The sequence below is a fragment of the Caretta caretta genome, chromosome 11 (assembly GCF_965140235.1).
Source record: "Caretta caretta isolate rCarCar2 chromosome 11, rCarCar1.hap1, whole genome shotgun sequence".
NCBI classification, from domain to species: domain Eukaryota; kingdom Metazoa; phylum Chordata; order Testudines; family Cheloniidae; genus Caretta; species Caretta caretta.
Window position 1 is genome coordinate 74,192,255 of NC_134216.1, and position 13,148 is coordinate 74,205,402.

The 13,148-nt window shown below is 43.3% G+C and overlaps 1 protein-coding gene across 12 annotated transcripts in view; it reads left to right on the forward strand.

The window, feature by feature from the left end:
- HDAC4 (histone deacetylase 4) overlaps positions 1 to 13,148 on the forward strand; it is a 475,906-nt gene that overhangs the window by 234,269 nt on the left and 228,489 nt on the right. The gene's annotated exons all lie outside the window — the stretch shown is intronic.

Consider the following 13,148-nt stretch of genomic DNA (forward strand, 5'->3'; position numbering starts at 1 on the left):
GCACAAGCTAAATATGAGTCAACAGTGTAAAACTGTTGCAAAAAAAAAAAAAGTGAACATCATTCTGGGATGTATTAGCAGGAGTGTTGTAAGGAAGACACGGAAAGTAATTCTTCCACTCTACTCCACGCTGATTAGACCTCCACTGGAGTATTGTGTCCAATTCTGGGCGCCACATTTCAGGAAAGATGTGAACAAATTGGAGAAAGTCCAGAGAATAGCAAGAAAAATGATTAAAAGTCTAGAAAACATGACCTATGAGAAAAGATTGAAAAAATTGTGTTTGTTTAGTCTGGAAAAGAGAAGACTGAGAGGGGACATAACAGTTTTCAAGGACACAAAAGTTTGTTACGGGGGTGGGGGGGGGATTGTTGTTCTTAACCTCTGAGGATAGGACAAGAAGCAATAGGCTTAAACTGCAACAAGGGAGGTTTAGGTTGGACATTAGGAAAAACTTCCTAACTATCAGAGTGTTTAAGCACTGGAATAAATTGCCTAGGGAGGTTGTGGAATCTCCATAATTGGAGATTTTTAATAGCAGGTTAGACAAACACCTGTCAGGGATGGTCTAGACAATACTTAGTCCTGCCATGAGTGCAGGGGACTGGACTAGATGACCTCTCGAAGTCCCTTCCAGTCCTATGATTCTATGACTACCTGTTTACCTGTTATACACAGTCTTTAAATTAGAATCACCCATACAAAAATCTCCTGTTCGCAAATGGTCAGTGAACTCCAACCGAGATTCTTAGATTCATCTAGCTTTGTGATGATACCGGCATTTGAAACAGGATGCTATCTCTATGCTGCTGTTAGTGGTAAACAACTGTGTGTGAAACTACAGAGTGTAATGGTCTGTCATTTTCCCAAGCCAGATGTTCTATGGGAAATTTTCTATATTTTCTACAGTATGTTCCAGGGCACATACAAGATTCTAGTGGTGTCTATTTTCCTTTTTTGTGCTTCTGGATCTGGAGAGGAATGTGGGAGAGTGGGGGAAAAATGGAGCAGGGAAAAAAGACAAGAAGGAAAACAATAAGAAAGTGGCTGGAGCAAGTTGTAGGATGAAAAATAGCATTTCCAGCAAACTGACCTTTTGTTGACATAGTATCCACTTAAAAAAAAAAAAAGTCTCTCTTCCGCATAGTGGAATAGGTGGGCAGGTGTAAAACAAACAAAAGGAAGTATTTTTTCATACAACCAGTGGAACTCCTTGCCAGACGCTGTTGTGAAGGCCAAGACTGTAACAGAGTTCAAAAAAGAACTAGATAAATTCATGGAGGAGAGGTCCATCAATAGCTATTAGCCAGGATGGGCAGGCAGGGATGGTGTCCCTAGCCTATGTTTGCCAGAAGCTGGGAATGGGCAATGGGATGGGTCACTTGATGATTACCTGTTCTGTTCATTCCCTCTGGGGCACCTGCCATTGGCCACTGTGGGAAGACAGGATACTGGGCTAGATGGACCTTTGGTCTGACCCAGTATGGCCATTCTTATGTTCTTATATGGGAAACCTCTAGGAACAACTAGGTGCTGCAGAAAGTGGTGGTGGTGATTCATTAGGTAGAACACTCTTCTGAGTCTGTAGTGCTTGGGCTAGATAATTACCTTTTGCTCATGTAAATTCCCTCAATACTTTCATCTGGAGAATCTCTCTCTCTCTTTAATACAAGTAACTTCATCTGCTAAACTACTTTTTTGTGTGGTAAACAATTGCTACATTCCACCTTGGACGTGGCTGCATTTCACTGATGGTGTCAGTCATGTCATCTCTGTTCCTGTGTATAGTTTGGATATCAGCTTATGTGAAACACTTTTTTGACCTGCTACTGTCACTGGTAAAATTTAGGCAAATTGAAAACTTTGCTTACAAAAAAAATCCAGCATACCTCTCTTCCCAGATAGACTGCACAAGTCCATAGTGTGAGTAAGTCTGTCTGTCTTCCCTGTCTTAGTTTTCATACCGTAATTTACTTTCCATTTCAATGGTTTCCACTTCTAAACATACAGTAACTCCTCGCTTAACATTGTAGTTATGTTCCTGAAAAATGTGACTTTAAGCGAAACAACATTAAGCGAATCCAATTTCCCCATAAGAATTAATGTAAATAAGGGGGGAATAGGTTCCAGGGAAATTTTTTTCACCAGACAAAAGACTGTGTGTGTGTGTGTGTGTGTGTGTACACAGTATAAGTTTTAAATAATTTAATACTGGTACACAGAGATGATGATTGGGAAGCTTGGTTGAGGTGGTGAAGTCAGAGGGTGGGATATTTCCCAGAGAATGCCTTACTGCTAAATGATAAACTAGCAATCAACTGAGCCCTCAAGGGTTAACCCATTGTTGTTAATGTAGTCTCATACTCTGCAAGGCAGCATGAATGGAGGGAGGGGAGACAGCATGGCAGACAGAGACATACACAGTGTGTGTGTGAGAGAGAGAGAGGTGCGCATTGCCCCTTTAAGTACACTGACCCCACTCTAAGTACACTGCCTTTTTAAGTAGATCAACAAGTTGAGACAGAAGCTGCTGCAGAAGCTCCCTCTGTCGTGTCCCCACCCTGCTCTATATGGGGTAAGTGGGGTGCAGAAGGAGGGGGGGAACCCCTGACATTATCCCCCCTGTTCCCTTCCCACCCCTGCACAGCAAGCAGGAGACTCCGGGGAGTAGCTCCAAGGCAGAGAGCAGGAGCAGCACATGGCAGGGACAGCTGAACTGCTGGCTTGATAGGCTGCTGGTAGTCTGCGGCACAAGGAACTTAGGGGAACAGGGAGCTGATGAGGGGCTGCCAGCCCACCCTGGTTCCAAACCCCTCCCAGCCAGCTCCAACAGGCTGCTCTTCCTGCAAGCAGTAGACAAAGCAGGTGGCTGCCAAACGACGTTATAAGAGAGAATTGCGCAACTTTAAACTAGCATGTTGATCAGCAACATAACCGAATTGACCAGCAGCGTAACAACAAAACAGTATTAACTGAGGAATTTAAGTGAGGAATCACTGTACCCCCAAAATAGTCTCTGCTCCCTTGCAGAGTGTGCTGTTTTTGACGGGGTGGATAAGAGTTTGCTTTTCCAGACAAAGCTTTGCTTTTGACAAATGTCTAAGACAGTTCTGGCAGTGGAGCACCTCAGCCTAAGCCACAGCTTCCACCCCCTTCATATTCTTCTTTAGTTGTCATCTGTAGACCTTTTTCCATGCAGCTCACCTATACACAGGAATCTCTTCCTAAACCTGTCCACTATTCCTTCATGTCCCACCTTTAAATGCAAGACTAAAAATTCCTGGAAACAATAATCTTCTCTTAAAAAAAAATAAATAAATAAAAATTGTGTTCCATTCATTCCTTCAGGGGTGCCCCATTGAAAGCAGCACATCATGTGAAAGACTGCACTTTAGCACTGTCTGTGTAGCTATCACAAGTCAAGAAATGTCAAAGTTAAGGCTATCCATGCAACATTAATGCTGTCAGCTTGTACATTTGCATTACAGTACAGTTTTTTAAATACATGATCACATTTTTTTTAACTGGACAAGGAGATGGAAACCTTCTCAGAGCATAAGCACTATTTTTCCTCCAATTTACCTGATTATGTGCAAAGTCAGGGTCCATAAAATCATCATATAGGAGAAGGTCCAGAACCAATCTTCAGCGGTAGCTGCAGTTTCCTTTCCCTTATTTATAGGGGGCTGAGAAGTCAATAACTACCTGGGAACTCAGTCCTAGAGGTCTCAGTTTTAGGTGGGCTGACAGAACCAGGCTCCAGAACAGTTCATAGATTTGTTTTGTTTAAGGGTTGAAGGGATCAGTAGATCATCTACTCTCTGATGTCCTATATTACACAGGCCATAAAATTTCAACCAATTATCCCTGTAATTAACTCAATCATTTGTGTTTAACTAAAGCATACATTCCAAAAAGGTGTCCAGTTTTGATCTGAAGACACAAAAATTGAAGAGTCCACCACTTCCCTTGGTAGTTTATTCCGGTGCTAATCACCCTCACCGTTAAACATTTGTGCCTTATTTCGAATTTGAATTTGTCTGGCTTTGGCTTCCAGCCATTGTTTCCCATGTCTGTCTCTGCTCGATGAAAAAGCCTTTACCCAGTATTTCATCTCTGTGATGGTTCCTATGCACTGTAATTCAAGTCAGCTCTTGATCGCCTTTTTGAGAAGCTGAACAAACTGAGCACTCAAAGGACATTTCTAACAAGTGGGATGATGCACCCCACAGGCATGTGGTATCTAAAGCACACTAGCATGTTGTATGCTAATTGGTCTGTGTAGACCCTGTTGGTGTTCCCTGAAAGTTCCCTACTGTGCGTTGAGTACTGCTCTCTAGGCAACCTTCACTGTGTTACGAGCAGGTTCTACATGAGCCAATTAATGCACAACTTGTTAGTGCACTGTTGGTATTACACCCCCACCCCCAAAAGCATATTACCCCACCTTGTAGACACGTCCTAAGTTTCTCACTGTAAGACAGCCCTCAAATTGTGTTTGTGGCTTTTTTCTGCACCTACTCCAATTTTTCAACATCCTTTTTAAATGTGAACACCAGAAGTGTGCACAGCATTCTAGTATTGGTCTCACCAATGCCATATACAGAGTTAAAAATCACCTCTCTGTTCCTGTTCACTGATCCCCTTTTTATACATCCAGGGCTTGTGTTAGCCCTTTTTGCCACAACTTCGCATTGCTTGTCCACTATGACCTCTACATCCTTTTCTGAGTGACTGTTTTCCAGGATACAGTTCCCCATTCTGTAGATGTGGCCTGGATTCTTCGTTCCTAGCTGTCTGACCTTGCACTTGGCTGTATTAAAATGTATTTTGTGTGAATGGCCTTAGCTTACCAAGTAATCCACATCACCATGAATGACTGTTTTAGCCTCCTCATTATTTGCCGTTCCTTCAATATTTTCTTTCAGTAGTGGTTTTATATTTACTTCCAGATAATGGATAAAAACATTGAAGAACATTAAGCCCATGGAAGGCCCAATAAAATCACCCCTATTTGATGATGAAGGATATTTGTGAATGGTATTTTCAGGGTATTTGTTATGTTGATGGCCTAATACAGCTTTGGAGTGAGAGCTGGCTATCCATTCTGTTGGATATGACCAGACCAGTGCGGAGAGGGAGATAGGAAGAGTACCAGGGTGCAAGTAGGGTGGTATGGCGTACCCGTAAGAAGTGGCCGCCAGTATTGGCACATATGTAGCCAATGTAAAAGTGCCGGTGCAGCAGCGCTTTAACGTCGCTGCGCCTTTTGCCCCCTCCCGCTGGCGGCCCTGCCCCGAGCGGCCCGGGCCAGGCAGCGTGGATGGGCTGGCTGGGGTAAGCCGACCCCCAGCCCTGCCCCTTCCGCCCAAGGCCCCATCCGTTCTGGGGGCCAAGAGTCGGGCCTCTGTACTGGTAAGTCCTCTATGTTACTTTCACCCCTGAGGAGTACATTTTAAAAGATGATTTGTGTACAGAATACTCCCCTTACCACTGCTCGGTGGGGCATTTAGAACAAAACCCGAACTTAGTATTTATATTTGATAGATATTTGCAGGTGACATTTAAGGACACATCAAAGTCAACTTGTTTTGCAGCCATGTCTCACTTCCATAGGGAAGTGACTGATATAAAACCCATAATTAAGCAACCAGTCTTAAAGTTGAATGAGTTTAATCTTGCATAAAATGAAAGCTTTCATTTTAGATGTTAGTTGACGTTTCCTTGTATTGTATGACCATTAGTTATCTTTCTGGTAGCCAGCATCTCAGTTAGAATGGTTAGCAAGCTGGCCGTTTTATGTACGATGGAATGATTTATATAGTTTTTTTCCCTAGACAAAGTGCTTTATAGACCCGCACCCCAATTTGTTTCTCAGAACAATTTGCCCTTCTATGGAAATCATGATGTTATCCATCTTTTAGTTTGTCCTAATTCTTTGCTGCTTGGGGGAGATTCAGCTTCATGCCTCAGTTCTCATCAGATTCTGTCAAATAGTTTCTGACCCAAACACAGTTATGTGGGCAAAAACAAAGCCCTGTTTATTTTCTATAGAGGACATATAAGCAGTCAAATATTGCAGTCCACATGAGTAAAATTTGCTATCAAAGAACCTTTGAGTCATTTCAACTGATTTCTCTTATCCCTTCTTGAGCTAGTTCAGTCAGAGAAGTGACTGCTTCTCAGGCAGAGAAAAAAATTCATGTGAAGAAATTTACAAGATGGTGACCTACTATACGCATCTCTGTTCCTTTATTGAACATTGTTAAGGCTACGATTTAGTCACGGAGGGCAGATTCTGTGATTCTACCGGACCTACGTGACTTCTTCAGCTTCAGCTGTCAGGGGCTGGAGATGGGGCTGGAGGCGAGACTGTGCCCCCCTGCCTTGCAGCTGGGGCTGGAACCAGGACCCTGCAGCCACTGCCCTGTGGCTTGTGCCAGGCCAGTGCATGCCCAGGGCCATGCACCCCACCCCCTGGCTGCGGCTGGGTGTGACGAGGGCTGCAGCAGGGGCTGTGCACCCCGGCCCTGCAGCTTTCACCGGGGCCACGCATCCTGGTCTTGCAGCCAGGGCTAGGCACCCCCCCGCCATGGCTGCAGCCAGGGCCATACACCCCTGTCCCGCAGCTGCAGCTAGCTCCAGAGTGGGGGCTGCGCTCTCCCCATGGCTGTGCGCCCCCCATGGCTGCACCCCCAGCTGCAGCATTTCCCCATCACATGTATAGGAAATTTCTCATGTACCACTGAAACCCTATAATAGGTTAAAATGGCTTATATGAGATCACTGTATGTCTCATCAAAAACGATAGCCTGAAATGTTTGTAGTTCTAAGCAGAAACATTATTGAAAATTTACCCAAAGACCACATTTTTATACTTCGATAATTTGACAAACATTTTGTTAGCACAAGTATTTTCCAAGATGTTGCATGTTCTAATTGTAAATAAACTTAGTAAATCGTTCTGAAGAGGACTAAGGATTTTTTGTAAGGTTAAATTTACATATATTTTAAAGATTTTTTTAACAAATATGGGTTTTCATATAAATATAAACATATCAGAGGAGATACTGAGTTTTCTTATGGAGCAAAACATCAAAAATACAGCAAATATAAACAGCTGTAATATTCGGTACAGAATTGGAATTTTGGTTGCAATTTTGAATATTTAGATGATGGTGGATGGTTGTGGTTGTAAAAGGAAAAACAGTGGAAATATATTGAGATCAATGTTACTGCAGTGTTTTCACTAAACACCTGCCCTGTTTGCTTCTTTATGAAAAGTTCTCAGTGACATGCTCTGAGTAGCCAAATCACTAATTCTTTAATATGCCAAGTATTCAAGTACATTTTTATACCCTCTTTATTTCTGGATCCTGATTATTCGAAGTCTCATCTCCCAACAGATGCTATGCTGTACAAAGGGGCATGATGTGGCTTTCCTAGGTATCCATCTGCTTTAGAACCCCTGCATTAACTGCTAGTACACTGAGCTGTATTTAGTGCTTCTCTGTTACACTACGGTTTTTCCCCCATGGAAAGGGAGTGTTCTTGGGACCTCTGTGATCTTCACCTGACATTTGAATTTTTCCCATTACCCTGTAAATTTTTGGCCACAACTATATCCCATAAAATAGATTTAATTTAGCGGTTTTGCATTAAGTATGTAATAATATTAATACCCTACCGAGCTCTTATCTTTAGATCTTTAAAAAGGTCAGTATCATCTCCTTTTGTGGATGGGGAAACTGAGGCATTGGGAAGAAAGTTACTTAGGCAGCATCACCCATCAGAACAGTGGAAGTCAGGAATTGACATCAGGTCTTCAGTTAGTACTCTGTGTACTAGGTCTCCCTAGATTAATATGAGTTTCTCACTTAGTGTGCAGCTCCTATGATGTTGTTAAACTGTGGGTCCTCTTTAGGATTACCAGGTATCAGGTTTTCGACTGGAATGCCCAGTCGAAAAGGGACCCTGGTGGCTCCAGATAGCACCGCTGACTGGACCATTGAAAGTCCGGTTGGTGGGGCTGACAGGCTCCCTACCCGGCTCCGCACTTCCCAGAAACGACAACATGTCCCTTGGCTCCTAGGCGTAGGCGTGGCCAGATGGGCTCCATGGGCTGCCCGAACACCAGCTCCGCAGCTTCCATTGGTCGGGAATTGCGGCCAATGGGAGCTGCGGGGGTTGACGCCAGTGGGGGGAGGCAGAGTGCACTGCACAGAGCCACCTAGCCGCTGTCCTTGCACCTAGGAGCCGGAGGGACATGTTGATGCTTCTGGGGAGCCGCTAGAGGTAAGTGCTGCACCTCTCATCTCTTCCTGTACCCCATCCCCATACCCCAGCCCTGTGCCCCCTCCTGCACTGAAACGCCCTTCCGGGAGTGTCTCTGTTCAGTTCATGATTTTTAGTGTCTAGCAGAGTAATGCATTTAAGTTCCCGGGCTCCTTTTTTGAAAGTGTTCAGGTTTCCTTTGAGGATGAGGACTGATAGGTCAGCTCTGGAGTGATCATATTACCTTAGGTGGTCCCTTACAACAGTGGTTCTCAACCAGGGGTCAGGGGCCCCCTGGGGGCCGTGAGCAGGTTTCAGAGGGTCCGCCAAGCAGGGCCAGTGATAGACTTGCTGGGGCCCAGGGCAGAAAGCCCAAGTCCCACTGCATGGGGCTGAAGCCTGGGGCCCTGAACCCTGCTACCTGGGGCTGAAGCAGAAGTCTGAGCAACTTAGCTTCTCAGAAATGCTTCCAGTTCCACGCACAGGGCCAGGTGGGCAGGCAGAGCTTCAGAGTCGCAATGCGTGGATGAGACGATGGTGTAGAGAGGAGGGGTTTAGATTTATTAGGAACAGGGGAAACTTTTGGGATAGCAGGAACCTATACAGGAAGGATGGGCTCCACCTAAACCAAAGTGGATCCAGACTGCTGGCACTTCACATTAAAAAGGTTGCAGAGCAGTTTTTAAACCAAGGGATGGGGGAAAGCTGATTGCTGCAGAGGCGCAAGTGGATTGGACAGAGACTTCTATTAGAAGAGAGTCTATTGATAGAGATTCTCTAGGTTTTAGTCAGGAGGAGAGGATGGAAGAGGATAAAGTATGGGCCAGATCAGACGAGAAACATTCACAGAAAGAATCTGACACATCAGAAAAAGGCAGACAAATAAACAGTGACAAGTTTTTAAAGTGCTTGTACACAAATGCTAGAAGTCTAAATAATAAGATGGGTGAACGAGAATGCCTCGTGTTAAAGGAGGATATTGATATAATAGGCATCACAGAAACCTGGTGGAGTGAGGACAATCAATGGGGGACAATCATTCCGGGGTACAAAATATATCGGAAGGACAGAACAGGTCATGCAGGGGGGGTAGAGTGGCACTATATGTGAAAGAAAATGTAGAATCAAATGAAGTAAACTTAAATGAATCCAAATGTTCCATAGAATCTCTATGGGTAGTAATTCCATGCTCTAATAAGAATATAACACTAGGAATCTATTATCGACCACCTGACCAGGACAGTGATAGTGACGATGAAATGCTAAGGGAGATTAGAGAGGCTATCAAAATAAAGAACTCAATAATAGTGGAGGATTTCAATTATCCCCATACTGACTGGGTACATGTCACCTCAGGATGAAATGCAGAGACAAAATTTCTCGATACTTTAAATGACTACTTCTTGGAGCAGCTGGTACAGGAACCCACAAGGGGAGAGGCACCTCTCGATCTAGCCCTGAGTGGAGTGCAGGATCTGGTCCAAGAGTTAACTATAACAGGACCGCTTGGAAATAGTGACCATAGTATAATAACATTTAACATTCCTGTGGTGGGAAGAACACCTCAACAGCCCAACACTGTGGCATTTAATTTCAGAAAGGAGAACTATGCAAAAATGAGGCGGTTAATTAAACAGAAATTAAAAAGTACAGTGACTAGAGTGAAATCCCTGCAAGCTGCATGGTCACTTTTCAAAGACACTATAATAGAGGCTCACCTTAAATGTATACTCCAAATTAAAAAAACACAGTAAAAGAATTAAAGAGCCACCGTGGCTTAACAACCATTAAACGAAGCAGTGAGAGATAAAAAGGCACATTTTGAAAAATGGAAGTCCTATCCTAGTGAGGTAAATAGAAAGGAGCATAAACACTGCCAAATTAAATGTAAAAATTTAATAAGAAAAGCTAAAAAGGAGTTTGAAGAACAGCTACCCAAAACCTCAGAAGGTAATAACAAAATGTTTAAGTACATCAAAAGCAGGAAGCCTACTAAACAACCAGTGGGGCCCCTGGATACAAAAGGAGCACTTAAAGACAATAAAGTCATCACAGAGAAACTAAATGAATTCTTTGCTTCAGTCTTCAGGTCTGAGGACGTTAGGGAGATTCCCAAACCTGAGCCATCTTTTGTAGGTGGCAAATCTGAGGGATTGTCACAGATTGAAGTGTCATTAGAGGCTGTTTTGGAATTAATTGATAAATTTAACAGTAACAAGTTACCGGGACCAGATGGCATTCACCCAAGAGTTCTGAAAGAACTCAAATGTGAAATTGCGGAACTATTAGCTGGTTTGTAACCTGTCCTTTAAATCAGCTACTGTACCCAATGACTGGAAGATAGCTAATGTAATGCCAATATTTATGAAGGGCTCTAGAGGTGATCCTGGCAATTATAGACCAGTAAGTCTAACATCAGTACCGGGCAAATTAGTTGAAACAATAGTAAAGAATAAAATTGTCAGACACACAGAAGAACATAAGTTGTTGCGCAAAAGTCAACATGGTTTCTGTAAAGGGAAATCATGTCTTACTAATCTATTAGAGTTCTTTGAGGCGGTCAACAAACATGTGGACAAGGGGGATCCAGTGGACATAGTGTAATTAGATTTCCAGAAAGCCTTTGACAAGGTCCCTCACCAAAGGCTCTTATGTAAATTAAGTTGTCATGGGAGAAGAGGGAAGATCCTTTCATGGTTTGAGAACTGGTTAAAAGACAGGGAACAAAGGAATAAATGGTAAATTTTCAGAACGGGGAGGGGTAGGAAACTAGTGGTGTTCCCCAAGGGTCAGTCCTAGGACCAATCCTATTCAACTTATTCATAAATGATCTGGAGAAAGGGGTAAACAGTGAGGTGGCAAAGTTTGCAGATGATACTAAACTGCTCAAGATAGTTAAGACCAAAGCAGACTGTGAAGAACTTCAAAAAGATCTCACAAAACTAAGTGATTGGCCAACAAAATGGCAAATGAAATTTAATGTGGATAAATGTAAAGTAATGCACACTGGAAAAAATAATCCCAATTATACATACAATATGATGGGGGCTAATTTATCTACAACTAATCAGGAGAAAGATCTTGGAGTCATCGTGGACAGTTCTCTGAAGACGTCCACGCAGTGCACAGCGGCAGTCAAAAAAGCAAACGAAATGTTAGGAATCATTAAAAAAGGCATAGAGAATAAGACAGAGAATATCTTATTGCCCTTATATAAATCCATGGTACGCCCACATCTTGAATACTGCGTACAGATGTGGTCCCCTCGTCTCAAAAAGGATATACTGACATTGGAAAAGGTTCAGAAAAGGGCAGCTAAAATGATTAGGGGTTTGGAACGGGTCCCATATGAGGAGAGATTAAAGAGGCTAGGACTTTTCAGCTTGGAAAAGAGGAGACTAAGGGGGAATATGATAGAGGTATATAAAAACATGAGTGGTGTGGAGAAAGTGAATAAGGAAATGTTATTTACTTGTTCCCATAATATAAGAACTAGGGGCCACCAAATGAAATTAATGGGCAGCAGGTTTAAAACAAATAAAAGGAAGTTGTTCTTCACTCAGTGCTCAATCAACCTGTGGAACTCCTTGCCTGAGGAGGTTGTGAAGGCTAGGACTATAACAGGGTTTAAAAGAGAACTGGATAAATTCATGGAGGTTAAGTCCATGAATGGCTATTAGCCAGGATGGATAAGGAATGCGCGGAGGGATAGCTCAGTAGTTTGAGCATTGGCCCTGCTAAACCCAGGTTGTTAGTTCAATCCTTGAGGGGGGTATTTAGGGATATGGGGTAAAAATCTGTTGGGTGATTTAATTGGGGATTGGCCCTGCTTTGAGCAGGGGGTTGGACTAGATAATCTCCTGAGGTCCCTTCCAACCCTGATATTCTGTGATTCTATGAATGGTATCCCTAGCCTCTGTCAGAGGGTGGAGATGGATGGCAGGCGAGAGATCACGTGATCGTTATCCATTAGGTTCACTCCCTCTGGGGCACCTGGCATTGGCCACTGTCGGTAGACAGGATACTGGGCTGGATGGACCTTTGGTCTGACCCAGTATGGCCGTTCTTATGGTGTCCCTTGTGGTATGGGCCCCTGGATAATTGCCTGCTTGCTACCCCCTAGTGCCGGCCCTCTCTTTTATATTCAGAAAACAAGTTATTGTGGCACAGGTGGGCCGTGGAGTTTTTATAACATGTTTGGGGGGGGCCTCAGAAAGAGAGAGGTTGAGAACCCCGCCTTACAATAAATGTGCTAATTACTTATGCTAACAATCTGTTCCACCTTGCAGTTTGCTGTGAGGCTGGGAGTACCTCCTTTCCCAGACCTGAAGAAGAGCTCTGTGTGGCTCAAAAGCTTGGCTCTCTCTCCAACAGAAGTTGGTCTAATAAAAGATATTACCTGACCCACCTTGTCTCTCTAATATCCACACTGACATGGCTAGAATTACACTGCATAAAGCAGTTGAGGTGTACACTTCTATTTTACCAAGTTTTCCTAAAGCCCAGTGTCCCACTTACTGGCTTGCTTTTGGCTAAAAGCATTATTAACCCAGTTTATTTGGGAAACTTTCGTTGGGGGAAACTTTCGTTGGTGCAAACTTGCAATGAGATCAAGAGAGCTCATGTGCAATTTGTTGAAAACACCATACATCATATTCCTTGCTATACTTGTTTTTGGATAACACAGGTTTTTTCCAAAAGAGAGAGGGCGTGTTTTGCTTTTAAAACAAGCTACCATCTCAGGGAGTGAATAAATTGTCAAACCTAGATTGTGTGTCCTTTTACAATATGAAATATAAGAGAGATGGTGTTCTTGAATCAGGTATTGTGGTTCCTAGAATGTCTTCTAAAAGCCAAAGCTAAATTCACTATTG